Here is a 2980-nt window from a genome sequence, read left to right on the forward strand (position 1 = left end):
ATAATAGCTACTAGAGTAAAATGCTACAGCAATGACATAGCAACTCATAAGAACAGTCAAGAACCCATTAGATTGTTTGTCACTCAACTACAAGCAAATTTAGTTCATATTCTGAAAGAGAAAAATAAACATAAAAAAATTGGTCATGAAATACATCGGTTCAATCAAAGAGTAAGGAAAAGAACAAGTAGAGAATGATGAAGATTGAATCCAAATAACTCTGCTGGATTCTTCACTGATACAGAATTGGTTCCCTTGAATTCGGATTGTTTTCTTCTCTTCCTCTTGATTTTTCCAATGTTAATTCCCTTGCCACCGTTTTATGTGGTGCACGCCTCTTTTTATGACTAAAAACTAGGGTAAACAAAAACCTCAGGCGTGCATGAGTTAAATTAGGAAACTGCATATCGCAATTTTGTAGCTGACCCGCTCTAAGTTTTCTCCCTCAGTGCTCCAGGATTGCTGCAGCAATGATTGCTCCAACAACGGCTATAACACTGCACTGTTCCCGATTATGTTTCACTTCTTCTGTGACCATATTCTTTCTTCTTCTTACTAGCCTAATATCTTAACATCCCTTTATGAATTATGAACTTCTGAAAACCTAAAATTATGCACATGTTTTGAGCACAAATTACTTTAAATCAAGCAAACTTATTAATGAAATACAAGTGTGCAACCCAAGAGGGGGGCGAATTGGGATTCTAAAAATTATTTGATTATAAAACAAATTATCATGCAAATCTAAAATGAATTTAATGGAATAACAATTAAATCAATTACAATATAAAAAGATAAGGGAAGAGAGATTCAAACACGAAGATTTTTACGTGGTTCGGCCAACCTCGCCTACGTCAACGCCTCCAAGCTTTCCGGGCTTGAGGATTTCACTAAGCAAGCCTCCAAGGTTTCAAATGCTTACACTTGCTTCCAAGGTGTCAATGAACCTTTACAACAAGAGATTATCCCCAATCTCTTAGCCCAAGTGTATCCCAACACTTACAATCACTCAAAGTAAAAGATTAAAAATTATTTTTCTCTCACACAATATTTAAGATTACAAATCAATGCCCAATGTGTGAATAGATGAAGCAAGAATGTGTTTTAAAGCTCTATGAAGATTGTATTCTCGAATATAAGCTCAATTGTCATGTTGTGATCAAATCTTGTTTGAATTTGAATGAGTTTATTTATAGTTGGAGCTGAAAACTAGCCGTTATTGACTTTCTTCTCACTGTCGGATCACTATTAACTAGATGTCGGATCACCGTTTGACTGGTCAATATGACCGTTGGGCTGAATTTTTAAATTATCGGATCGCCGTTATCTATATGTCGAATCGCCGTTTTCTACATTAACGGCTACAGTTAACTTTTTTTGTAAAATTACAGTTTGACCTCAAAACTTTATAAAATTATACTATGACCCAAAACTTTATAAAACTTGTCAATTAGGTCCATTTTCAGGATTTTAAGCAATACTTGTTATTATAAAAAATCTCAAAGCTTTTTTAATTGAAACCATTAACATGAGAAAAACAAAAACATTTTCATAGAATATAAAGCCTTTATAAAGTGAGAATGATGATTTAAAAGTATATGAAAACTATTTTGAACTTTTGAAACATTATCAATCTTAATCAAGTTTGTTATCATCAAAATCAATAATAAAGAAATATTTATGTTAACAATTAAGACTTAACTAAATCGTTACTTATCCTCATGTAATGACAACATATTAACACTTCATGCACACAATCATGCAACACACAACTTAGCTATTTTATCAAATTTGCAAGGATTCTTCCACCTTCAGATCACAATCCCAATCATGTAAAATGACCATAGTAAATCATTTCTAGACTTAAGTTTCCTTCTATCCACAATGTGTGTGTGCTACTTTGATTGAATTCTAGAGATGCTATAACATTACCAAGAGATTGCATGTAATTCAGTAGTAGCACAATTTTATTCATATATGGGGTAGCATAAATCTCACATACTCAAACTGTGCTGTCTTTAAGAATGAAAACTTAAGAGTATTCAACCTCCCCACTGCAACATTTATTTTTCATGTGAATGCCAATCAATTGTAATGATGACACTCAATTACTCAAACCATGCACAGATTAGAGTTGCTGTAGCAATATCTGTAACATAATATTACCTAGAGATATCTTTTACTCAAGGCTAAACATGGGGCTCATGAATAGACCCGACTACTCAATATCCTAGATAGAGGACTTCCTTGTATTCTTGTCTCACTTTTTTTAAAAGTAATTGCTATAACACTGCTTATAACTCTTGTTGCCTTTGAACGCAACTCTACATATGGGGTACATACTCAGCTCTGGTTACTCAGCAACTTGAGTCATTGGAGTAGAATTTATTTTATAACAAGCACAGTCAATCAAACTTTTTCCCCCCAAGCTTAAGATCTTTTCTATTCTTTTGGCTCTACTACAGTAGTCTCATAAAACTCCACCAAAGTTTAAGTGTCATGACAGAATTTCACTCTCCATCTATAACTATATATACTCGACATTCTTATGATAACTAATTAACACTCAATTTATCTTCATTAGGTTTTCAAATCCATACACAAATATTAGATAGCAGAGCTTCACACAACACATACATAAACACATATTCAAAAAACCTAGATATACATCCCCTTCAAACTCTAAATGGTGTTGTGTCCTTATAAGCACACAACAGTAAAGTCACACAAATCGACAAAGACATGGAAGAGGGTGTTAGAAAATAAATCACACAAATTGAAAACATAATAAAAGAAAAATTGTTCAGAATTGATTAAATTGACTAGCAAGAAGGGGATACTCCCCTGTTGTTTGAGTTTTTACTGTAATATGGTGGGATGGCATCAACGCTTCTTGGATGCACTGCCCAGCTTATCCTTTGGAGAAGCTTGTGGGGAGGTAGTTGGCAACATCTTTGTCTTTTTCTTCAGTGGGCTGGTG

The sequence above is a fragment of the Citrus sinensis genome, chromosome 2 (assembly GCF_022201045.2).
Source record: "Citrus sinensis cultivar Valencia sweet orange chromosome 2, DVS_A1.0, whole genome shotgun sequence".
Lineage (NCBI taxonomy): Eukaryota > Viridiplantae > Streptophyta > Magnoliopsida > Sapindales > Rutaceae > Citrus > Citrus sinensis.